Consider the following 27,749-nt stretch of genomic DNA (forward strand, 5'->3'; position numbering starts at 1 on the left):
AAAGCAACATTGCGTTTCAGTAACCGCAAATAAACATGAAGGATTGGTGATTTATGTTTACGTACAATAACCAAGAATCAGATCATTATTGTGACAGGATTGGGAAAATTTGACCTTCACTAACTCAACGCAATTGTAGTTTTTCAAAATTCTACCATTTTGTTATCATTTTTAATAAGGTTCATGAATTAAAGTTATTTCTTAGCGGATATATAGCGCAATAAACTAAATTTTGGTCTAGATAGAAGGATTATGCAATATAAATTGCATACTTTCAGGCTGAGCATAGTCAACTTAGAGAAATTTGCAGTTACTCAAAATTGTGTATTCCAATTTCCAATTGTGTCACAATTAAAGTCCAGTACATATGAAAAGGAAAATAAACTGAAGCGCCTGAAAATATGCAATCTGTAATCAAATAAGTTTTATGAAGAAAATACTCAAAATTCGAATGGAAATTGTGTTGAAATGCAAAGCTGTGCTACTTACATTTCTGCTGAACTCTTATTTTATATGACACACTTTTATTATCTATTCCAGCTGACTGATTCCATGCACTAAAAACTAATGTGCCCACGGAGTTTGATAAATAAATTTTCATTAAATCCAACGCCTACCTTTTTCATAAACAACGTTTCCGATTTTCTGTCCTTAATTGTTTACTTTTCCTCTCCGCTACTAACGAGATCGATTTCCATTTTAAACAGCGAGGCAGTGAATTGAAAACTATCTGCTTACATGCGTTCCATAGCCCGTGATCGATTTTCGAACGTAATGAAAACACTTTTCCTCTGTATCAAACACCTGTTTGGCTTTAATTTCCCGCTATTGGATTACTTTCCATGATCGCCGATCAGTGAGCGAGCGAGTGGCGTTGGAAATTGATTCCAACTGCATCCCTGCGCGATCCCCGACCTGCATCAATCGGATGAGGACATCACCCTGCAATGGTGATATCCGTGAAAAAGGGCGTCACCAACCGTTGGGTGAAAAATCGCAACGGAAACTTTCACCACCGTTTGTCCTTCGTACTGCACCGTGCGTGCAGCATCCGAAAAAGGGCAAACAGTGCCCGATTCCCACGGTCATTCGTACGACGGTGCGTTAGACTTTAGACTGACTTTGAGCGCTGTGCGCAAAAGGCGTATGACAAATTGGCGCTAATCTAATTTTAAACGCCATCTCGATGTCGTGTCCCACCGGCATGGGGGCAACGGTAATTCGGTAACGCGGAAAATTCGTACCTTGTCGTCGCAGTCGTCAAGGGCGGTTAAATGTAATCGATTTTCCCACCAGCGCTGCGTGGACCAACGGGTCCCGCGACGCGTACGCTGTACGTTGTCAACGATCTGATACAGCGATGGTGGATGGTGGTCGTGCGTTTTAAATTTAAGCACTCACTCTGAATAAACCCCCCTACAACGCGTGCGAGCGATCGATGGTGGATTAGATTGATTTTTTGCACCCCTTTGTCAAGTACTTTTATGACTCTTTATTGTCACATGCTGGCAGCGTAATGGAAAATGGACACAATTTGACCTTAACAACCTGCAACCAGTTGCAAGGTTGCTGGAAATTACTGACTTACAATTTAACTATCTATAAAATGATCAATTTTGCACGCATAATTACAGTATTTTTCAGTTACCGCTCTACAATTAACACTATTCGAAATTTACGTTTAGACAACCGAAGATAAATGGAGGAACAACAAAAAAGAAAAACAAACATACTACGAAGAACACGGTTTAATAAAAAAAGAATAACTAAAACATGTCAAATAATTTAAATCAATTAATGATTAGCTAGCAAAACAATCATTAAGTAAAATGTAAACATAAACATTGAATGATTATACTATTAAATTCAATATTGTATCATTGAAAATGAGAATAATTTTTAATTTTACAGCCTCAACTGGACTAATGCACATAATTTTCTCAAAAAAACATTGAAATATGGCTATTTCACCGATGCAATGAGACATCCGTTACCTGTGCGCATATTTTCGGTTTCATTTTTACACGCTCGGTAAGCGAGATTTGTTCAAGCGTTCGCTCATGGTTCGGTTGTTTGCCCCTGGCCTGCGCTGCTGCAGCGCCATCTAGGTGTGGCTAGCGGCGAATTTCAACTGATCAAATTTGATTGCCAAATATTTTTGAGTTTTTTCAGTATTTAATGTATAATTTCCTTAAAGAATGTGAAAGATTATGAAACAATTATAAAAATGTACAAATTTTGCTTAATATTTTAATACCAAAGTCATCGTCATGTAATAGGATTTACAATTAAACATTGAACATAGTTGTAAATTTTCTTTCCTTCAATTTGGTTGATTTCAGAATCAATGACATGCAAATCTTGCTCTTGATATTGGATTTGGAACTCAACGCAGGTACAATTTAAATTGGGCCCAACGTAGACATTATTCTCATGGATGGATGTAAACTTTCCCTTACATAAGCAATTCTAACAAAGAGTAGCAGCAAAAAAGGATCCAGCTTGGGCACAATTTACAGTAAAATCATGCAAAATCCCACATGCCACCCGTTTCGAGTATCCCACACCATCAGCTCAGCGAGGTATGCAAATGAGCAAATGTTCGTCCTACTTCCTCCCAAAGCCAAAGGAAAGCTGCAAGCACTGCAGTTCCTCATCGATATTTTAATGCCATTCAAGTGGGCCTCGCAAGGCGCTTGACCCAGTTGTGTTTTTCGCGTGTGTCCCGAAAAAAAAGCAAACGTAAATAAATAAACACACTCGTAGTACGGACGTCGAATACACACACAAAAAACGCCTGAAACGAGTGTCATACAAGCCCGAAAGGTGTGTTAAGCTTTTTTTCCGCGTGTTTTATACGATCCACTGATCGATCTCCAATAATTAGCGGGAGAGGATTTTTTTTTGTTATTGCCAATTTTCCTTTACTCTACCAAACCCTTCCTTGTACTCTTTGAAGTCATTCTTTTTATTCCCGCCCGTGTTGCCTGTTTGGAAACCGGGTTCAGAGGCCCGATTTCGCCGGCAATCGGGTCCAACGAACAACGCACACTTCCGTGGGAAAGCAAACGCCAGCCGTTGCCACTACATCGCGAAAAGCAGCGAAAGTGCGTGGAATTGCCGACATTTTTACCGTCCGCCCATCCGTGGAAGGGCTCACACGGTGAGAAGAAACAATCGTGCCCCGCCTCGAAGCCGAACACAAGACCTTCAACTTTGATCGTTCCCGGTCTGCCCTTACCGTATGGCCCCTCCGTGTTCCATGCCGCACACAGAGACAAAGGACGTCGACATCGACACATTACATAAAAACATTCGCGCGTACTGCACCACCCAGTGCAGTGAATGCACCATCGAGCCGCGCGGTAGACTGCACTGCCGTGGGTTTGCCGTGGCTTACAATTATGCAACAGCCAACAATGAACTTATTTGTAGATTTCGTTTTTTTTGCTGTTGTTGTTTCGTTGCACGGCGATAAGGCTTGCCGCCGCGAGAATTCCACCAGGTAAGCAATTGCGTGTGCGTTATGCAGCCTAACAAGAGTTTTCCCCTTGCTGAGTGCGTTTGTGTTTGTGGGGATTTTCCTGGTTATTCTTTTTGTGCGATCATCTGCGAAGGAGCAAAAAAAGCAACAGTGTGCTGAGATTTTACTCGCGTTATCCCCGGAACGATCGCTTTATGCGATTGATGATCTATCAGCGTCAAGTGCTTAGACATTAGTCACGAGCTAATCACAGGCCCAGATAGTGAAGGGGCGATAGGAAATAAGGAAATTCATTCACTTTTAACAAGCCTGGATGGAGCAGTTTTTTACTGGTGTTGGTTTAAGTAACGCGGGCAGGTAAATTATAATAGCAAAGGGGCATATATTCGGAATTGCCTCAACTTGAATCATATTGTAAATTTTTCTTTTTACTTATCAATAAACTATTAAAAAAAGATTTTTCAGATTTTTTTCAGCGGGTAAGATCAGACATTGTCGGTTTATACGATATAAATAAAGACAAATTGTGATACGGATTGCATAGCTTCAGGCGTTTTGCATACATTGGTCTCCTATGACAAAAAATGATTTATAAATTGTCATAAAATTACATCAATGGAACAAATTTTAATTCAACTACATAAAAATATGTTTACAATATTTGACGCACGTAAGAAACTTGTTAACACAAAAAAAGTTTAATAATGTTAATGTTGTTTTCAAGAGCCCTTACCTCATTATGATCATTTTTTGACAGCGCATGATGTGTTCATTAAGCATTTACAAAACGATAACAGCTTACACGAATAAAAAAGAACATACAGATAAACTGGTAGACATTTTCCCTATGCGTGTTAACCTTTCACTGCAAATAAACGGTTACAGCACGTCATATGGACGCATTCTACCACGCCGGCCTGACCTTAATGAACTTGTCAAACGCGTTTTGCGATCATGTGGTTAGAAGAGAGCGAGAAAAAAAACTAGAACACCAAAGTAAAAACTACCATTAAAGGGTAAATTACACACCAGAACGGAACGGGTAAGCGGTTAGAACGAACACATCGAATGTAACCCACGTAGCGATTTCAAGCCACTTCAATTGGAAAAGCATGATTGATTGGTCGAATGGAAGCGAGTACGATAGAATGTGTGTTTGCGTTTGTGTGTGTGTGATTGTGATTTAACCCATCATCCACTTACCTTCGTTGCGACGCTGATCGGCAGCAAATTCAGCATCGATTCCGAGCGTGAAATCATCACCTTTTTGGTGTGTTAGGACGGGTGTAGCATGGAAAAAATGAGAAACAAAAATGAAACATTGCAATCAGCGCACTCTGCAAGGGAAGTCATGAATGGAGTGGTGGTTTTTGGTGAGGATCGTACGTGTGGCGGTTTTGTGTAGTGGGTGTTAATCGACGTATGAGAGGTTAAATGAGTTGACACTTTTATCACTGGCGACCATTCGATGAGTGGCAGGGAACAGTGTCGCAGAAGAGGAAGGTGTTGATGCTTAAAACTACAGCAATTATTACCAAGGAATGACAGCATGTGTAATGCGTTTTATGCAACGTTAACATTGTGTAATACAACACTTCGTACGATGGCATGACTTTGATGGACATTTATCGGTAATGATACAGCTGCACATACAGCTGTCAATGACAGTAGGTGACGAGGCAAGTTTGCTCGCGCGCGCGCGATAATGGTATACTACCTTATAGCTAACATGTGCAAGAAGTTTTAGTTGACACTTAACCATTTCCATATACTTATTTTAAGGACATGATTTGAATAAATTTTAAAAGGAATTTGAACATTAATTACGAGGTATGGATTTATTATTGGAAGGAGTCACAACAATGAGGAGTTGAATTAGCTGTAGAAAAAGTTCTCAAGGAGTTGATGATCGCTGCGATAATTGCTGACAACACTGTAAAATTCTTTAAGGTTGTTTACAAGGATTCAAGGGAATGTGGTAGGTACAATATGGAACTAGACACTTCCGCACCAAGGAAATTGGATAGCATAAATTCCCTTTTGCACGTTATTAACTTGGCACTGACGAGAGTCATCCGAGACTCGAAAGTGGAAACTCCGGAGACCATGTTCTATCTATAAATAACTTCAGTCCAGATGCATGCGTTTATGACATTGATATCATTAGTAATGGGATTTAAAATCACTTTCCCGAGGATAATTTTTGAATCGTCCAAAATTTCACCTATTCTAGCTTAAAGGATCAGTTACCTACCACAATATTGATGTTAAGATACACAGGATAGAGGACTGGAAACTGATACAGAGGTGTTACTTTACAGAGTCTGAGGAATTCTGTCTATTCCAAACACCTTTCAGGACGATAAATTGAGGGACTACATATAACCTAAATAGCTCTGGTTCTCATATACACCTTTGAGATATAGACTTTGTCTAGAACTGAATTCTACTGGTCTCGTTCGAGATGAAGATGCTCAGGAGGACTTTTGGTTCCGTATGTCTCAGCCACTGCACTAATGATCTATACGAGCTGGAAGATGAACTCAATATCACTCGTAGATTGGTAGTGTCCTTACAACAACACCGGGCAACCCAAGCCGTAGAGTAGTTTAAGGTCGTCGACATGGGTAGAGGAGGAGTTTTGAGACCAAACTAATGAGTGTTGATGCGTAAGCAAGACTGAGATGGTTAAACCCAGTTGAATAAACAATTGAAGCCACTCCATTTTAGGGTTTTTATTTTTCTACTTCTCATTTCCTATGACGTGTGAATGATTAAAGGTATTCTGTTATGATCTTTTCTGTTCACATTTCCATTCTCAAATTTGAGTTAAAATAAACAATAGTAAAAGTAAGATATCTATATAAGATATTTCTTACTGAAGTGAATAATCTTAAAGGTAACAATGACTGTATGGTTTGATCAAACTATTTCCTTCATATGCAGCCCATTTCTCGCATCTTTTTGTAATGTTGTAAAAATGCCACAATTCACACAAACTTTTACACACTCCCAATTCTACCCATCCATCACGAGAACAATATTGCGTAACGAATTGGCCGCGAGGGTTTTACGGATACCTTCAATCCACCGGAAATATGTCATTCGTTTTGTTTAACGACCAGAAGATTCACTTTTGAGAATGGCTACCACAGTCGATCGCAAGTAGCATCACGGTTGACCGATCTCCGAACGATTCTATGTTCCGTTTGTTTTCGTTTCCTTTTGAGTGGTTAGTATGGTGTCTTGCGTATATTATTTTGGCCTACCCATCCATCTCATGATGAGGCCAATCGGTTTGTTTGTTGTTTTTTTTTCTCTCTATTGCTGCCCTGCCTTGAAAAGTAGGACAATCGTTTCGGTAAGCAAAGTTGATGTGCGGGTGTACGATCGTTGAAATTTTGTAACAAACTGTAGGCGTACCTGAACCGATGAAAAGCTGAACTTTTCTATGTTTTTATATAAAGCTACAACTGTGGATACATAAATCTTTAATGCTTTTTTTAAAACGAATCGTGCTGAAAACCAACCTAAAACGTATGATGGGAATTCGGAATTCCAACCAACAGTGAAAGTGTTTCTATTCCAACAGTTATTACACACCGGGAGTATGGAAAACTGTGCGTACAGTTGGGGAAAAGTAATGGACTATGCGCGTAACATGAATCGGAAATCATGCGAGAAACAAAACACAAAAGGTGAATCAAATAAAATTGAGGATCATGTCATCAGTGACAGCAAATGGGTTGAGTATTTGAAAAAATTGTTAAGTTTTATTTTTAGTTTAGTTTAATTTTAGTGTAGTAGTTTCAGTTGGGATGATATTTGTATTTCTTTGCGTGAACAAATTGAATTTCTTGCTTAAATTGTTTATATTTAACCTTTTTTACGTACAGATATTTTTGTCACATCATTATAATAATACATGTCAAAATAATGGAAAATTTGTATTTTCTTATTTGTAAAACAACACACTATATGAAACGATGTGATGAAGATAGTTTATAATTATCTTTAAATAATCAATACAAATGTAAAAGTAACTCTGAACGCATTTACATTTGTATTCAAATATCTAATATCAACTCAAAGATATCTAATATCTAATAAATATCTTTTATTACTTAGTAAATTTTATTCTCTTTGATGGTGTACTTTACACAGAACATCATCATTTACACGATTAAATTCGTTCTTAGCTTTGAACATCTCACGATAACATTGATTTATTTTAATTAGATTTAACTTCATTAATTCATTTAGATTTTAATATAACTTTTACATTGCGAATATGTTACTTGAAACTAAAAAAATTAAGGCATTTCGACAAAACCAGTACGCAGAAGGAAGGACAAAACTTGGACTTACTTATTCTTGGACTTACAACATTTGTTTCAATGTTAATAGTAAGCATCTAGGATCTTGCAACAATTGCTGTTTTGCACCATATGTAACAGCAGATAATGGCGCTGTTGTCGCATTAAAAATTAACTTTAATTTAACTACAATACCACAAAATAATCTTTACTAACATCTTATTATGTACAATAATTACCAAAAACAAAAAAAAAATACGCTTCAAATCCCACATATTCAAAAAAGCCCATTTACAAAACTATGCAGCACAAAACTTTTGTGTCAACCTCATCATATTTTTTTGTTGGTTGTACTCTTGTGATTCCATTTCAAACTCGACCGAATATTGCCGCCCGGGTGCACAACGTTTTTGGGGCAAAGAAAAACGAACCGCCCATTCGATCGGTTACGTTCGGTGTGTGCATAAAGCCACCACGAAATACACACGAACGGCCGTATGAAAGCCGTGAAATGTTGAACGGAAGAAAAATGGTGCGTGCCACGATTTTTCCAACCGATCAATTCAATTCGCCGCAGCATTCCACTCGGCTGTGCGCGGGGCTGCTGCAACCGATTCAAACAATCGTATCATTTGCATACAAATTACTCACCCTTGGTCTGCACTTATGTGGAGTGTATTTTCAATTGAATGAAGCCGGAGTTTTGATCAATATTTTTTTCCCTTTTCGTACATTTCAAAAGCAGATACGGAAAAGATGAAATACAGTTTAATATTGGAGTATAACAATTTAAATATCAATTAGTTATAGACAGGTTTTTTCAATAAGCAGTTTCGCTTTCATCGGCAACGATCAACACGAAGTATATCAAGTTTCAAACGATCGTTTTGCCTATAACTATTATTTTTAAATAAATCTCCACATTATGCGGAAAAAATGAAGGCGAAAGCAACAGAAATATTCTTTTCTGCTTTTATCTACCGCACCTACGATCGATTTATGTTCTGAAGCGATCGGCTAGACGCCAACATTTTATGGGCGTTGTCTATTTTTACCACCCTTCAACGTTCGCTTTCACCTCATGTGAAGTTCTTTGAACTGAGTTTTAGCGTAGATGAATCACAATAATGGTTGTGAAATCTGCGTCATAAGAATCCCGGCATGCGGAACGAACGAATAGCGCCCATCCTCCACTCAAACGATCGGTCGGCCACCGGGGCCCCCAACCGGCTTAATGTAGCCGTGGAGATAAAAGTAGGAAGTCGAAATTAACAGCGAACACAAAAAGGGCATGCGAGATGCAGATCGTACGCATTCGAATACGAAAAAAAAATGAGGAAGCAACGAATTGCTGCTAATTGAAAGCCTCTCGAAGGTTTATCGTATTCCATGGGAATTGGAAAACTACCCTCCATCCGAACAGATATGAGTTATCACGGGACGTTGCCATACCATCGAGCGGGTGGAAGAAGAGAGCTGAATGAAAAGTGGATGCAGTTAGGCTGATGATATAATTACCGAGCACCGAGCAGAAAGAAAAACCAGCTTCAAATCACACGAAATTGAAACAGAAGTGGTTAGAGCATTTTTCGCTCCATTATTTTCTGCCCACCGATTAAAGGTGCCTTTTGATGTGTTTATGATCATGCTTATACCGGATTGAGTTTATTTCGAGGGCTTCTTCGTTGCGGTGCCGTAGACAATTATTAGGAGCCCGTCCTGCTCCACCGCAAATGGTACAACATTAAGCGAAGAGTGGAAATTGTTTGTTTGACACCGGGCGGTTGCTCTTCTGCCTTTAGCTGTCATCGGGCTGTTTGGAAGCGGCTGAAGGGACAAAGGTAGAAACTGCATCCAGCTTTATATAATAATGGTAATTAGATCTCGGTGAAGGGTGCTTCAACAGCAGCACCCGAAACGTTACGATCGAATTCATACGCTGCAGATCCCTTGGACCAAATGGAGGGTGAAGAAGTACTAACGAAGCTTAAAACTGAAACCAGCAATGAAGCGTTTGGGCTATTTGATGCTTCAACTGCTTGCAGAAAAAAAACACACACACACAAAATCTGTTATGTGAACACTTTTTTCCCCAAACACAAGACGGTCCGAGGAGGGGAGAGCTGAAATGGGGCTCATTTCACTCTCGCAAACCGAAACCATCCAGCCTCGGCCCATTGCAAGGAAGGTGCAATGAAAGTGTTTTTGATCGAGCGATCGACTCGCTAACATAATGGACTTTGGATCATTTTATCGACGTCGTATGCTTTTCCAACCGGGCATGGAAAATTTAATTCAAACGCTGCTTGATCGTACGAAACAGATGCCCGTGCGGGATTTATTTCATTGCACACGCTGAGCACTCCATTTGCCGCATTGTGAATGCATCGGGTGTCGAGTGGAGTGTTTGGTCATATAAATAATAAAGCAGGTAAACTAATTCGACCGCAAACGCTCGCTCACCAAAAGTGCATTAAAGCGTATGCGACCTCGCACATAGAAAAAGGTGATGATCTGGCGCTAAAAAGACATTAAATCTCTCTTTTACCTTCACCTAATGAAGCTATATGCGTACTATATATGATGTACTCTGAACTGGAAAGCAATCGGTGGCGCTTACGTGTGCGTGGTTCGGGGCTTTCGGAGCATTGATTTATTGACAAACCACTTGGTCCTCTACCTTGGGTGACCCTCTTGTACCGTAAACACCTTGCTGACCTTCATGTAAAATTCATTTGCCGAAATTTGTTGAACCGCACCGCACAATCATGTGGCCATGGTGGGTATTGGGCATGGGCGGTCAAGCATGGCCGGGCGTTTTTAACTGCTGTAGAGCATAGTTCTTTGTTTTGGGTTGTGATTAGCTTTCGGTGTTCGGTGTTCGGTGAAAAAAAAACATAACAAAAGAAGCAACAAAATACAACCGATGGTATGTTTTGCCACAAGAATAACTGCTCGCGTTTGTTAACGGTGGATAGCTGTAGAAATTTCGTAATCGGCAACGGGTACGAGTGATAAAGTGTGATCATATAATAGAGCTGCATCGAAGGGCGATTGTTTCTTGAGATTGAAAGCTCTAGGAGTGGGTTTCAGCTTCTCAAACCAGATCACAATGCCCGATTGAACAATTAAAAGCAATTGCTTAACAGAATGGTATCTGACAAAGGACGCTTCGTTAACCGGGGCCAAATGTTGCAGTAAGTTGAAATAAATAGAGTCGTAAAAAGATAAGCTATAAATAAATAGAAGAAAAGAAACCATTTGGTACATTTTGCTAAATTTCGATAAGCTTATTTAGATCTATACTTAATATAATATATTTTAAGAATATTATAAACCAGAAAATGAACAATTTTACAATTCGCACAAGATTCATTCTGATTTATGCTTCTATGGAGAGTTTTATATTTCCATTGTCTTTACAAAACGCCAAGGAAATATAAAGATTCATGAATCTGAATTCATTTTAAAACATAATGAATGACACTTAAACCTTAAATATTATTCAATTAAATAAATCACGGCGTTCTATATTTCCGATATCGTAAACCAATTTAAAAAAAACTAATCCTGTACCTTTTGCGATTCTTTGATCCTGAAAGATTCATGTATCCTCCCGTAACTCAGTGATTCTTGAATCTTCTGAATATTATGATCTTGTGATATTCAAACCTCCCACTGAAGATGTATATAAATGATTTGTCTCGAACGATTCATCACACATAACTCGAGTTATTAGCATTATTTATTGGTGAGTGTTATTAACTTAAAGCAGACTTCAGACGATAAAATAAACTTGTAAAAGTAACACATTAAATATACCTCAACAGACAATGTTGATAAGAAACTAATGATGTGCACAATGATTCAGAATGAATAAATCATTAAAACCTTGCTAGGGAGTGAGTTCATTTAAATCTCCAAGAAGACTATTTATAATTTTTTTGCGATTTAACTCAATCACAGAGAATTAAATCATTGAAAACAATTACGATTTAACTCACACGAGAGTAACCGTTGAACCGAGATCACCGTGGAGTGTTAAATCTATGCGTATAATCACGATTAAAATAATGAGTTGAAGGTTGCAGCAACTTAGTTCGCTTACATGAAATTGTTGAATAATCTTTAGGAGTGTGTAAAAGAGTTAAATCTTTGTTCAAACTCTTTAACTCTTTTCCTTCCTTCAAACCCTTTAAAGGAATTACATTTCCCATCTCTACAAGAAATCGTACCAATTAAAACGATTCGTTGGGTAGTTCTAGTGTTAATCAACTATTTTATATATACGTCAAAAATAAGTTCTTTAAAAGTGTGCATTTTTTCATTGATTTATGTGTTGTCATTGAAACAATGTCAAAAAACATTATTTTATAACATTTTAGTGAAATTTGGAGTTTACATTTCTTTTATGTAAAATATATTTTGTTAAATAGTGTTGTTTCAACTATTCTTTTAATAAGTTAATTTTCAAGCGATTATTTTTTTTTTCTTTAAATACCTATAAATATTCTGAAGAGCCTTAAAAAAAGGGAATAAAGGGGATTCCCTTGTGTACGAATACCATCACGTAGTATCCATAAAAAGGAATCGATAACAAAAACGCTTTTCGGCTGTACTACAGGGTTTTGTGCAGTAAATCAACCTATTTTAAAATTTCATTCATTCCACAGGCTTGCGGTTTGGTCTAGCAACAATAATCCTAGCCACTTTCTAAAGCAACATAATGGCTCTTTGTATGTTAAAAAACCCCCGAATGATAAGAAGCACGTGAATCGCATAAGATGTCGCACCAGCAGCTCGTCTAGCTCGTCCAGGAAGAGTGTAATGGCTTCTTCCGTCATTTTGTCTTTCACATCCAGATTAGATGGAACCACACGGGCACACATGCTGCCAACATTCATCACAGTAGTAACCCACCGTACACCAAATCATGCCGTAACTCATAAAACTGTGCGTACGATAAAGCGCCACAGTAAGACGGCATGGAACGAAAGCTTCGGAGGTTTATTGTAAGTGCATAAAAGGCACGTATTAACCGCAACTATCTACCATGCATCACACACACACAGAAGTCACTTAAAGCATTCACAAAAAAATGGTAAGTGAAACCTTAAGACGAATAAAAGCACACCTTTCTGAGTTATTTGTTTCCCCGTTCTCCGCTTACCCGTTCGGGTCCCGCAAGAACCGAGGTGCAATCAAACGACAAACTGCTTTTATGCACGCACAATGTACATGGTACTCTGCTGGTGATACTATTACTGTTCCGTGTCTTCCGCAACGTTTCGCCAGGGTCTTTTCGTGTGCGGCCGGGCATGATTTGCGACCGCCAAGACCTTTGCCTTTGGCCCCGCACCAAAAGCGGTGGGGTTCGTGGCCTGTAAACTGTTGCAGTCTTTTCAGCAGTTGTAGCCGGTCTCGCTCGTCGGAAAAGGATGCTGCATTGCTTTATTAGGCGTGTACTGATCGATGATGGTATGCACGATTTCATTAACTAATGCGTTTGTCGTCGCGTGTTTTCCCAGTACCGGACGAAGGGGTTTCCGCCGTCGAAGCGGAAATGTCACACGGATTCAGCTCGCCACCACAGACGGATGGCGGATTTCCTTTTCTGTTAAGGTCAAAACGATGGGCGTAATATGCAGAGGTATATGCACCGATGCAGAAGAAAAGCCTTGAGGAGTTTATCTCACGTAAAAGAAACCTTTTCTTATTATACAATCTTAAGTGTTTTAAAAAAAAACCCTTAAAACATACCAAAGAGTTCCATACGATAAACAAATAATAATGTAAATAAATCAATTTAATTAAAATGAGGCTTTTTAAGTCCACAACATGTGTTCCAGATATTTTATACCATTATTCGCACACATGTGGTTTCATCATTATTCAATGTGGTTTGTAAAAAGAAAACGATTTTAGTAATTTCCATCTAAACAAGTAAATCAGTACCGGGAGATATGTAAACGATGGCATACATGAGATGGAATCCAGTTTACCCGAGGAAAGCTGTTTATGCTGGAGCTAGCTCCAGCTAGTTTCACCTCGTCCAGAAACCTCGTCCAGTTCCAGATTCAGCACCCAATGGCCTCATCTCAAGTGTCCCACTTTTACGAGCTGGTAAAGAAAAATATTAGTTCCATCCCGCCATGCAGGAGGCATCTCGCCACCAGTGCAACCTGTTCTTAGCGCAGCCCTGTCTCTCATCACCGCCCATCAACAAACTCCCCTCCCCTTCCCCAAACACTCAACCCCTTTCACACCCATCGCGGTGCATCTTGCGACTCCGGTGGCGCCCATGATCACTTCCGCTTCTCATCGTCGGTAACAACGCTTGCCAACAAGGGCCTTTTGCTTTCGTCTTCCACCCTGACGAATGGGGCCCGTTTCCCTTGCTTTGTCTCATTAAAATCAATCGAGCAGGTAGCAGGGAGATGATTAGATCGGCGTAGGGGGTAGCACCGGTGCAGAAAGCGATTTAACGGGAGGAAGTACGAAATTTGACACGTAAAGCCATACAAGAGGTCCGAGCAGCAGCTCAACAGCAGGCAAAAATGCTTAGTCAGTTCAAAAAATGGATGCAAAATCGACAAAAGCCTAATACGGAACAATGTGATGACGGGTGGGCTCACAGTGTGTAACACACTTTATGTAAATTTGATTGATGATTAAACTGATTGATTAAATTTGACTGCATAAGATAATAATATTTATTGCCCTTTAACGACATGGAAGTTTTAAAATTAATTCGAACCATTGTAGATAAATAAATGGTCCGGCCGGGTTCAAATGGTCTAACCGTTCTTTAGTATTCGTCCCTAGTATTCGTACCAATTCGTCACTTACACATGAAGCCAAACAAGCAATTGCAAACGAACATTATAGATGTTAAATTTAATTCCTTTGCACAAATAATAAATATTTATATAAACAAATAATAAAAATAAAAATAGTGATAACACGGAATAGAACCAAAATAATAAAAAATAAATGAAAAATAGTAGTACTAGCAGTAAGTAAATAAAAAAATAAAATTAAGTTAAATAATACTATTAAAAGAAACTGATAAGAATATAATCTTGGACCATAATCAATAAAGGATGTGAAGAGAAACATAATAAAAAAATAAAATATAAAAATGCATGACGTGAAGAATCATGCTATTAAAAACAAGAATGACAAGTAAAGTTATATCCAAAGGGTCAAATAACGTAATTATGGTATATTATTTATAAAGAAAAAACAAATAATTTTGATAAACGTAAGTAATTTTTATCATTCCTCTATCCAGCTTGGTCATTGAGATACGCAAAGCTATCAATAACAAGTTGATATAGCGGTTGTATTTATGATGATTCTTGATAATACCAATAAAAAAATATGATAATCAATAGGGTTAATTAAACTGATTTTTAATTCAAAACTAACAGTGATCTACTTAGCGATTATATCAGATAATTACAAACAGATACACTCACTACGAAGTCACCCATTTCGAACCGCACTGTACTAAATGTAATGCTCAACATTGGCGCACAGCAAACGAGATACATAGCTGAAACAGTTCTCTCGATCGTAGGACAACAAACAAAAAAAAACGCCAACAGCCCCTAGCGAAGGTCACCCAGCGTCCGGTAGGTGCGCACATACACCGTCCCACAAACTACTGACGACCCCCATCGGCTTAGTGGGAGATCCCGCACTGCCTTGCCGGTGGGCAAACATCGTCGTGTTTTATTTTTCGCATTACAGCGGCTGCTGTTTGCACACAATTATGCTGGAGCAAAACGGGCCAACGGGGGTTTATTTTTATTTGAGTAGTATTTCACACTACTCACACAACCGATCGCACACAGATGTGCGCGGCGCGCTGCCTGACGTAATGCCATTTTTCTTCATCCGTTGACAAGTGTCTGAAAGGTGAGCATTCATTCGTGGCTCGCAGTGTTTTGTGTCTGCTAATAATTGCACCGCGAACGAACGAGGGCACTAAACTCTTCAAACGTTGCAAAAAGTATGTCACTATGAGTGAGTCCTGAGATCATGGTGTGACTGAGCCGTGCAGGGGTGCTCGAGGCAGTAGACATGGGGGTTTCTTTAGGTAGTCTCCAGAAGTCCCCAAAAAACTGGTGATGACACTGGTGAAGTGCGCGAAACTCAACCATATTCACTATAAAAACATTATAAATCTGAAAACGTAATTCTTCATGTTCCGGAGTTTCGAAGTCTTTCTGACACACATTCAATCAAACATTAACCCGGGGTTGGAGTTAAACCAACCAGACAGGATCTTATCCAGCAACAGCTTCGTTCTTTGACTTTCCTTGAAGCGCACAGGGTAGGGAAATTTCTACTCATCATCTATTCCGCTGAATAAACAAGCAGCTCGAACGCACGAAAGTTGCCTGGTTGTGAGTGTGCATTAGCTCCGTCTTAATGATGCTAGATGCGAGTTGTTTGTTCACAATTCCTCCCGTTAAGCACACGAACACCCGATGTTTTGCTAGTACCATCACGTCGCTTTGCGAAAATGCGCTGCAACCTGCAGAACTGATTGTGCCCGGCGAACGAACGGCTTTATCCGACGGTCCGAAAGTGAAACCGCGCCAAGCCGTAGCTCATTATGGACGGCCGCAGCGAACGGGTTAATTTTCATTCCGTGCCAGCAAACGAAATCACCACGGCACGCACCGGTGCAACAATCACTGTCGCGGTGCGTCAAAAACTGTAGCGCGTCTTATGCAACGCAACCGCATCACGACGCGGTGGCCGCGCTGAGATAGTGCGAACGGATTATAATTGCGTCTCGAATCGAATTCTTCACGCTGAACGTAATATCGTGTATTGGTGAACACGCTTACAGGCGTCCACTCGGCGAACACTTGAGACGAAAATATATTTCGGCTTAATCGGACGTAAGAGTACTGACGAAATCATCAACTTAACGCGCTTGAACCAGCGGACGCTACAGCTCGGGATGCTCAAGAAGTTCCAATGAAAAACCATGCGTACGCTTGCTAGATGTTACCATCCAGAACAACAATATAAAACATCAACTAGGAAGAAACCTGTCCCTCCATATCAACTTTTTCGCTCAAGGTTAGGGCAACTCTTTTCATGTCCATGTCGAGACTGTGTGTGGAGGATAAAACAGGTAAAATCCACAAGTGAGCTCGCTCGCACCACCTCCGTAGTACACCGTTTCGATAAGAGAACATAGTGTGTGGGATAAATTTGGGATTTGAGCAACAGAATTGATCTTCCCACGATCCAAGCGATCCAACAGCAAACACTTGCTGTTTCCATCTGTGGATGATGAAGAGGACATTTTAGACGTGGGTTCCTAAATTCTATCTACGCGTTGTCTACTCACCATCGAGAATAATCGAGATAAACAGTTAGAGAAAAAAAAATCAGCGCAACAAGAGTAATGTTCTGTTTTATATGGCTATGGAACGTTTAAACCGAACCCTAGCAGAACATTTAACAGGCGAACGTGTATTTGGACCAGGCATCGGGAGGAAAATGTGGTTTGACGTTCCGCTTGCGTGGTTTGCATTGCCGGTGATGCACAAATTCATTTACATGTGAATGGCGAGAGCATTTCCGTGGGATAGGTTGATGCTATTCATTTTAGATGTGATTGTACTTTTTTTATTTTTGCATTACATCTCTGCGGTTAGTGTAGTAGAATTGTGTTGGTCGAGTAATAGACAGAGCAGTGTAAGTAGTGTAACAAACTAATGCAACGATCTGATGCACTTCTATGGGCAAGCCAGGCAAACGATGAACGTTTCCGCAGGTGACGAGTGTTTGCTTCCTGGAAAGTGTTCGTAATGGTAAACCGGTAACCGCAAGAGAATGATTCCCATTTTTGCCCCGCCAGATTGATCAACGGATGAATTGGGGCAGAAATGTTGCGGTTTATCTCGACTGGCTATAGGGACCAGCTGAGCTGAAACCAAATAGCACGGTGTGAATGTGCATAGAGCACACAATGTCTTTCTTGGCGCAAAACAACACAAAGTTCGCACTTGAGTACGAAACATTTCTTGAAACGTGATGTACACACGAAACTCCAATAATACTTAAACGAATTCTATAATGTCTCAATACATACTTTACTTCAGTAATAAATGATAATTATTTAAAAAAGATTCTTTACACCGTTATCAGCAGTCACAAATATCTCCAAAGCAGTCCGATGATTACTAATTGCTAGAGTTCCTGACCGGAGCGGCTCGGTGGTATTCGGTGTATTGGTAGCGGTGCAGGTCTGTACTCGAGAGAACTGATCCAAAATCCCATTTGAACCAATCCTCCGTTCGCAGGAATGACTATCCGGTGACGGGTTAAAGTTAACATAAACTTAAAGAAAACCAGAGTTGATAACCCTAGACCTCCTGAGGTAGTGGTGCCGATAAAGATCCGCTAAGTTAGTAATTGGTAGAAGTACACATCAACCCACTAAAGTTGTGTATTTAATGCTATACCGACAAGACAAACACCATCCGCAATGTTATTCAATTAGGTGATTCACCATTTGTACTAGTAGCCTAATATAGGAGTACTAAAAAAAAAGGTACTAAAATCAAATTCTCCACAACCTCCATTACTGACGCTTACAACATAACGGATTAAGGAAGTCTGATCTGGAACGATGCACACAGACAGACTGTCCGACAAAACAGTGTCAATAAGCCAATAACTCTTCGCCGACTCTCTCTCTATCTCTCTATTTAGCGTAACGTCGTACTAGGTCATGGTTGCCATATATCCGTTTAATAGACTTATGTTTAACACGTAGTAAACTAGTTAGTCCTGAATACGGGAAGCAGGGTATAGAGATTTTTTTTAAACTTACGACCTGTATTGTGTTTGGCGAGGGAATTACCATGGATAAATGGAACAGCCGCAATTAAATACACATCCTCAGTGGTCATCGCACTTGTCATCGTGTTATCGCTCTTTGTTACAGTACTGGACCTCATAACATGAACACACTCATGCATGAGTCAAGAGCGAGATGCGACCCGAGGATCTTCCTCAATTTAGAACAAATAAACTGCGTGTAAGCACATTATGAAGAATCAACTTGTAAAAACCTATTTAAATCAGCATTGTTAAAACCTTCTCGGCCTAAAGGCTAAGATCGAAGTGTACTATCAGAACACTTTGTTAAAATGATCAATTTTATATTTCGTTAATGTATATCGTGACATCTTTAATCAGGACATCTAACCAGAACTCCTTGCTTATTTTCCGACCCATTATAAATGTCGAATAAAAATGAAAAACATATTCTCAGCAAGTAGTCACATTCGATAACAGCCGCTGTCGTCTAATTATTTAATGTAGGGAATGAGGTAGAAGCAACCCATACCTCAAGGTACTCCTCAGCACTTCACTTAACAATAATCCCGGCCAGCATCCTGCGGCGCAAAACAAAAAAAAATCGGAACCAAGCATGAAACCCCCAGTCTCTGAAAACAGTGAAAGTTGTGCTGTCTACCTGATGGCATGGAAAGCCAGCCACAACTCCGAATCAAAAAGGAATTCGAACACCGCATCGAACAACCCGAGGCCGATTAGTCCTTCACTCAAGGCTAAATCTCAAGTTCAAATCCGTCCTCGAGATTAACCGACATTGGCGGAACCTCGCCTTGGGCGTTTGCGCTGTAAGACGAGTGCGAGTGATAAATGGGCAATCGCATGTAAATGTAACTATCGGCAGCACGGGCACCCGTGACATCCCGCGGACATCAAAACGAGACCCCCTGGTCGAAGCCTCTGCAGCGATGGTTAACATAATGGGCTGCGTTCAACGCACAGCCCGGCACTGTTTTGAATGTGTTGTTAATGTTTTCTCTCCATCTCGCTTTGTTCCAGACTGCTGGTCGATTTGTTTGAACAGTCAAACCCACAGGCCAACACGCAAACAGTGTCCCCACCCTGCTGCTCCAAAGTTGGCGGAGATCGCGCAAGATGGATGGATTTTTAATCGTCCGATAGTCACTTTCTATTATCACCCTTTACGCCCCAGAAGGGAGTGAACGAGCCGTACTTATGGGGGTCAGATCCGGATTGGAACTGTCTGCCTAAGCCGACGGCCACTACGATGTGATGTCTACGATGTGCCGGATATTGTTTTGCCAAGGTTCGCAATGTATATCTTATCTCTATCGGAAAGACTTTCCCGTACGAACACTCCCCCATCGCACGGGTTGTGATCCAATTTTGACAATCATTTCGGTGACAAACGGAACGCGCTAAATAGAGCGCGACACAATCATCAGACACCGTGTTTGCTGGATCTATTTCCGGACGACACGCAATCTCTCCAGCTTCATTTCGTTAGTTGACAGATGTTTAAGTGTTTTTTTTTAGGTTACTTTTTCTTTCACGACAGCGAATTATAATTCTTTAGCTCTGGTAAACACACACACACACAAAAAGACAATGAAAACTAGGTTAATCGATGGAAGATTACAACGGACGGACTTTAAGATTAACTTCAAGCGGCGGTGCCACATTCACTTGTTGACATTTCGCTGTCGGTTGCACAGCCGTGACCTTTCATTTATCGTGCCCACGAGGTAGCGCTCGATCTTCTTTAATTAATTTATCATCACCCTGCACGACTCAACGCATCCTACGCGCATTGGGACATTTGTTTTACTGGACATCTTCGAACGTATCGACCGGTTACAGAACGGGTTTAAGGTTACCTTTCTAAAGCGGCATTTGTTTGCAGCTGGCGGTGCCGCTTCCCAACGCAGACTCAAAATAACAGACCGGTAACGCATCGTTTGTTGCCTAAAAAAAACACTGCCCCATGTTCGTCACGGTTCCCCAAATCCAGAAGCGACGCAGTACGTGATGGATCCCGAGGCGTCGGGTGAAGGCGTTCGTTGCCTTTCTTATGATCGATGCTTGCCCTTCCACGTAGAGGGTGAGCTTTCGAAATCAGAGCATAACGCGGCCGTTGGCCCCGTTCGCGGGATGATACCTTCCCGGTGCCTTTATGCTCAAACGGCCAGCCAGCGGATCGGTCACCTGCTGCATGATGGGGCCACTGTTTGCCGTCGTGATTTAACTGAGCGCGTAAACAACATTCACCTGACGGTAACCGGGGCGGTATGCTTAATTAGGCGATGGAGAGAAAAAAAACAAGGAAGACGGTATTGACCCACAAAACAAAAGACGACCCCAAACGATGATGGATGAATCTGACATTTTCAGTAGGCCGGTTGTGGTGGGCTGGCACGGACACGGTGGATGCATTTTCGAACAGCTAACGTAATAGCCACCTGGTCCAGTCTGAGACAGTATGGAATGTTAATTTAAATCCTGACCGTTGGTAATGTTTGTTGTATATTTAGTAATGCGTGTATTCTCTTTCACTTACAACTCTACAATGGTGTTGTATATTGGGGAAATTGGAGGGGTAACACTTAGAATTGGGGTTTTTGCAAAATTTGGTGCCGTGACCAGGATCGTCTCGAATTTGTATGCATTATACATAGGCAGTTCTGTTTAACAACTTTCAAATGCAGAGATCTATCGAGATCTTCCAACTCCAGAGATCTATCGAGTTCCCAAACAAAGACACCACTCTGGCACATCATACAATTCCCGCTAATTACACATAAAACACTCCCAGTTTCAACTCTTCCCTGACCTGCTCTTTTCAAACTTAACGCGAGATCTTAATAATTAACCCACCATTTCAAGCAATAAACAGACTATGAAGGGCTCATCTGGCAGGGGAGATTTGGATTTGGAGCGACATCAACAACATCAAACGGAAACCCGCCACAAACCATTCCTAGTCCGGATGTCCGATTTCTGCTCCACTCGAAAGCTGGAGACCTCTTTTGTCTGACGGATGGCGAGGGAAAAAAGGGAAACGAAATACAAACGGCAGGCAAACGACCGGTGAACTGAAAACGAGTAAACGATCTAATCATTTTGATAAACTCGATTGTACGAAGACCGGCGGGTTAGCATCTTGGATGGTTCAGGGAAGAGATCTACTCGTTTTGGGGGAATGGTAATAGAAGCAACTTTTCAGTGAAAAAAAAACCAAAAGGAAACATGGTGTGTCGGTTCGTCTGCATCAGCCAACTCCCTGATGCATCTCCATTATTTTCCTCAGCTAATGCCACAATTTTCTGCGATCTTCAAAACTCCCCAAAACGGATGGAATTATTGGAAATTGTTTTGTTCGTAATTTCGCTGCATTTTCTTTCCGTTTCTTCCCAACACAGTACATCTGTCGGTGGGAAATGGTCATTTTCCATACATCAACCAGTTGCAAAAGTAGAACGGAATTATGGGCCCCACCCGACCAATTTGACCCAAACAATCTTTCCACCACACCACACCAAATCTGGGCCGTCTCGGAACACCGGCGAAAGCGAAAAAGGGAAATCGAATTACATCTTCAAGCACTCGATCCGTACCGTATAGACGGATCTAGTACGTACCACATTACGTGGATCGATTACCTTTCGGATGTAGATTTTTTGGCGGTAGCGTGTCTTTGCGCATGTGAAGGGAATAATTTGTCTGCCTTCCCCGTCTTACACGGCTACACCATTCGGGGTGGCGGTGGGATTGAATGAGCTGTAACACGCCTGTAACTCTCACTTTCCCATTAGGTGTTCCCCCTTCAGCTGCTGATTCCCGCTTTTTTTCCACTGAACGTCGGTTGAAGTTAGCCATTAAAACCATCAAGATTTGCGATGGAATGATCGATTTCGTAGATCAATTGCCGATTTGTGAGTACGATTGATTGGGAAAATGGCCAGCTCTAAGCATAACGTGCAATTTTGCAACGTTTTGCCCAGTGGTTGAAGCGGCAGCTGATTAGCGAACTGCGAACAGCAAATAGATGGTACTGCTGACACGTATGCCAATTGCGATCGTTTTGCCGGGTTCGGGGTTTGTTTGTTCCGGTGGTGAGTATTTGCAGAAACGAGGAAATGTAGTGTATTTTCCTCACGTCGTACAAAAGTTGCTATGCCGCAGCATACGCGGCACAGAGGAATACATTTACAAACTGTATCTCGTGCACTTTTTGCGTAATACTGGCGAAATATATTTTTTTTTTCTCACAACCGTTTGCATTGGCCGCTTTCGTAAGCCACGGTTCGGTTAGGTGTGTAGATCGATTTGATTTGCAAAAAAGGCTCCGTAAATTACCATCCGCTACGCGCGCTCCTAAGATATCGATCGTTGGCGTTGAGTAACCCATTTGTAATAATGGCATTAATTTTTGGGTATTACCAAACAGTTGCCTGTGGTGCGGGAATGCATTTCCTCTCACTTGTTTAATTGTTGCCTCACATAACTTGGGCCGGGAGTTAAATTAGCAATTACGACACCAAAGCCATGTTTAGACTAAGGAAGAAATGTGTGAGCGTTATTTCTAATGCACCTAATTGCAAAAAGTATCTACGAAAACATTCTATAAATGTATTCTTGCATAATTATAGCGTAGTTATCTGAGTGATATGTTCAGATCTCATTTAATATCTCCAAGAAACCTAGGGCATTATTAGAGAGAAATTCGAAAGTCCTTAATCGTAGTAAGAAGTTACGAAAATATCTTAAATGTCTGTTCTTCATTAATCTTATCGAATCTTACTTAGTGAAATTTCCTGATCTAATCCTAATAATAATATCTGAAAGACATAGTATTGACAAATATAATTGTCGCCGTATACCTCCAACAATATTCTAAACCTCCCTAGTGTTATCAGAGTGATATATCCATTACTCATCCAAAAACTTTAAGAGATCTAATATTTCTAGTCTAGATCTAATCTCAGACGCCAATTAAGAACGAGTGAGCATTAGATAAGAGGAGTTCTAAAATCCGTGTTAGTAGTAAGTAATTATTTGTAGTAGTTCAATAGCATTACTAAGATCTTCAAATTCTTAGTGAGTTGTTGTTGAATCATGACTTCATAATGGAATATTGAGACTGACTAAACTTGAAATTTCCAACGCCATTACGCTTTTTAAAATGGGATATCTTATCATATCGTTGCATTTGATTGACTTCACACTTTCCGGCTAAAACGCTACACCAAGCGGAAGTCACTCAGAATGTATGAACCCAGAGCACATAGCGCAACGTACCTCAGCGTACGTCCCTACCAAGGTAAATGTTGTCTGGCGCTGTGTATTTGCACTGTGTTGTGTTGTTGCCCGCGCAAGCTACTCGCTTTACACATCGCTTACTTTCGACAAAACTACCACAAAATGGAAGCGTGTATGTTTTTGTATTAGCAGTACGCTGATTACACTTACCCAAGAGTTGTCTTTAAACTGAGCCATGTTTGAATGGTGACCGGCTCCAGGTGATTCACTGCACCACTGATGACTGCTATTAGCCGCGCTTCTGTTGCTCACATTCGACGGAAACAGTTGTTGCCTGGTTTGTCGTTGTAGTGGTTTTTTTTTTGTTTGTTCAACGGTTCGATGATCGTCAAAACATTGACGGTGTACAAATCGTACACCGGTGGACTATCGGCACCGGAGGGTAATTGATCAATTGACACTGGTTGCTCTGGTCACAGTGCAATACGTTTAGCAACGTGCACGCACATACGGAACAGCACTAGCTGTTCAATGCAGGCGCCTGTACTTTGCACCTCAACCCGGCAGTATAAACGACAGAAAATAGTAAACTCTTCGCTTTGACCACTCGCTGAACCGTACATGGGAACCAATTGACACTTTGTGTACCAGCTTCTAGTTGAGTATTGCAGAATTAGCACGATTTTAAAACGCTCAAACACTAATACGCACGATGAAAGTAAACCTCTTCATGAGAAAGCGAAACGATTCCGTGCTCGGAAGTCACCCATTCACAGCAAACTGTTTCATGTTGATGAGTTTCAACTTAAAAACAGAAAACTTTTGAATGATCTACGTGGACCACTTTAGATGATGGAAGTGGAGCACTTTTGATTGTACTGACAATTTCACTGCTGTCACACTTCGCCCTCGAAAAATTTCAATCTCAGCGTGGAGATCGATGGCTTTGTGCGAAGGGTGCTATTCACTGCTGCAAATAGGGGTAGAAAATTCAATTTCCTCTCGGGCACTACTATTTTTGGGGTTTGGTTTACTTTTTCAACGAACGACATGTGACGATGCGCACGATCGATTAACAGAGGAAAACCATCCACTTCACAACGACTCTCAATCTCGAAAGTGCACTTTTTCTTTGGGCGATGCTCTTAGTCTGCTACCATATATCTCACCGATGGTTAACAAACACACATGCACAGAAACAGACACGCCAGATGAATTAAGTAGCAAAACAAAGTGCTTCTTCAACATTGGCCAGCATACAACTTCAAACGGACATCACCGTACGATCGAGCACCTTACGCAGCAGCCTTCTATTGGTAGTAGGCATTTCACTTTATTACACTTTAGTTTTGAGGTCGACACTGCAAATTTGACTAAACCCATCAAATGACAGTGTGACGCATGGGATTTTCAGCAACTTCACTTTCGCACCGCACTTCTTTTATGCCGGCAATTAAGATGATGAACATGTACAACTCGTTTTACTTTCGTATAGTAACGCCTAAGGAATGTTTCCTACCTTGGTCGGAACTGCTAATCCTTTTTAAACTTCTTCTTTCCTGGAGGTACATGAAGGAACCATTAGTAGCAACGACTCACCGATCATTCGTGACGATCAACATATTATTTTTTGTCAAACACGTATGAGCGCCATCACGAAAGGGATTTTTTCCACTTCCTCCCGATCATATATCTGTTGAGCCACATGCGGTTTATTTTTCGATCTTTTGTTTGCTCCCGCCGAGCTGTTCTACATTTTCCACACAAACGCGACACAAACGATACACCGTTTGTCGTACCGCGGCAACGTGACTCGCTACGCGTTGACGACTAAACAACGCACACACTAGCCGGTTGAGGCTGTGTCTTTCGTGTTGTTTGTTTTTGGGAATTATTTTATTTCATTTTTTTGTGGTTCCAGCACAGTTACCTCCTGATCACGTACCGGGCTACAATGTGATTGCTGTACACTTCGCGAAAGACACTTCTTGCACTTGTTTGGGGTTGTGTTTATCGCGTATTAACGCTAGCTTCAATAGCTAGTTTAAACGGATTGATTTACGTCGTGGCGCGGCTTACACCCTGCGTAAGCGACGGTCGGAACTACTGTGAGGTCGCGGCCACGAACCTGAGAGCACGCTCCATGTAGCGCTCTCGAACGTTTATGGAGGGGCATGCTTCAGAGAGGACAGACTTAAAAGTATCGTACCCTTGCCGAAAACTTTTGTAAAACTAATGTGTAAACTAACCTCATTTTGTGCTATTATTTTAGTTTATTCGTATATTTATTTACTATTTTAATTATTTATTTATTTATTCACTCTATTAAAACTTTGTTTATTTGTGGTATTAATACAGATCTTTGCCGTAATATCAGCCGAATGTGAACTGCATAAAGTCCTTTCTCTAAAGGCATTGTCTATGCCTTGTCTTTTGCTTTACTACAGACATGCGCGATTGAATATTTTGTGCGCCGATTTACCGTGCTCTTCCAGGCTCGACTTCTTTCTCCGTGAAGTGAAGTGAAGTATCACATAAAATGTCATTCATGCAACTATATGAAATATTTACAATAAAAAAATGGGTAGTAAGAATTATTTTAATGAAAAAAGTCTAAGTTCTTCGACCAAACTTTTGTTTCAGAGTTGCATGAGTTACAGGTATGGTATTTTGTTATTAAATTTATTCCAAATTGATTAATTTTGTGATAAGTTGATAAAAGACCAGAAAAAAGAATAAAATTCTGGACTTTATTGAAATTTTAGAAAACAAATTCTTCAACATACACGATACATAATCTACAGAAAATATTTTAAGACTTTTAAGGGGATTGGTGAACCGCGAGCTATCACCACTTAACGGTGATGAATGAAAATTTTCTTAAAGCTAATTACACTCATTAATAAGCCAAACAAAAGCATTAAATAACTCGTAGCATGAAACTTAAGAGCTGATAAAAAAATGCAAATTGTTTAATTAACAAAAATTATTATTACGTCCGTAACTTTTTAACCAACTTAACATTATCATCAACAAACTCTCTTTGCATTGGGTTATGGAAAAAAGCAAGAGAAACCACTTTGAGAGAACGGTAACTGTCCGGCTCTCTCATATGCGTAAAATTTAAAGAGAAAATGCGTTTTCTACTTTTGTGAGTTTAATCTTCCCCCTCTAATCAATGCGCGGCTTTGATTTGCTTTAAAGTGCGATAAAAGAACTGACAGAAATATGTTTTTAAATTAGAATGTATACTGTGTGGAACTATTCAACTGAACCTTAGTTCTTGTAATTTGGCTTCAATAATGATGAGCCACATTATTCACTATTCTTTTGGTTATGAAATTCCTCAGAATTACATTGACATTGTTTTAAATCTTGTTTGATTTAAACAATGTTTGAAAAACGTATTCCTTCCCTGTAATTTGTGGACGATGTATGGCGGCGATGTATGTATGGCACGGTGTTTTATGCAAATAATCTCCCATTTCATCAACAGCTTGCCCACGAACAACTGACAGCCGGTCTATCGATTTCCACTTGTAAATTTATTCAACGCTCAAGAAAAGCGATGCGTATGAAGAAACTTCTCGCCGGCTCGTCGATGCGTGATCACGCACACAAGACACAAGACAAAAAACATTCAAAAGGTTTACAGAAATCTGCTCACGTCCACGACTGATAGACTGATAGAGAAAGCTGGTACGAACGAAAGGTTCTGCAACAAAGATTGTGCCAATTGTTGCAAACACGTGTTCGCTGCTTCGATTGATTGTTACCCCGCGTGTTAACAATACGTTATACTCGATTATCCTAAATAAGCATGTGCTGATGCGCAG

This window comes from Anopheles moucheti, chromosome 2 (genome assembly GCF_943734755.1).
Source record: "Anopheles moucheti chromosome 2, idAnoMoucSN_F20_07, whole genome shotgun sequence".
In the NCBI taxonomy this organism is placed as follows: Eukaryota; Metazoa; Arthropoda; class Insecta; order Diptera; family Culicidae; genus Anopheles; species Anopheles moucheti.